Genomic DNA, 374 nt, shown 5'->3' with positions numbered 1-374 from the left:
TGTACAGGGTTTCCGAGGCTGTAAATCTTTATGGGAGCAGAAAGCCTCATCTTTCTCCCATGGAACAGCTGGTAGTTTTGAACTGCTGACCTTGTGGTTCACAGTCCAATTCGTAACCACTACCCTTCCAGGGCTGTTATTGGCTCTTGTCTCAATGGTGGAATATTATGGGATATGCTTGTAACTTGGCTGTATGGCCATGATTGCTGCCACTTCTTGGTTAACGTAAGGAGAAAAAGCTCCCATCTGCAAGAAAAAAATATATATATATATGTGATCAAAAGGACCAAAAGCAGAAGCAATATAAAAGCAGAGACAAAAACCACCACTTTGAAATGAAAAGAAAACTGTGGCAGATTGTCCAGTCACCTTGC

Source organism: Chrysochloris asiatica, unplaced genomic scaffold (genome assembly GCF_000296735.1).
Source record: "Chrysochloris asiatica unplaced genomic scaffold, ChrAsi1.0 scaffold00268, whole genome shotgun sequence".
NCBI classification, from domain to species: Eukaryota; Metazoa; Chordata; class Mammalia; order Afrosoricida; family Chrysochloridae; genus Chrysochloris; species Chrysochloris asiatica.
Note: the sequence above shows the minus strand (reverse complement) of the source record.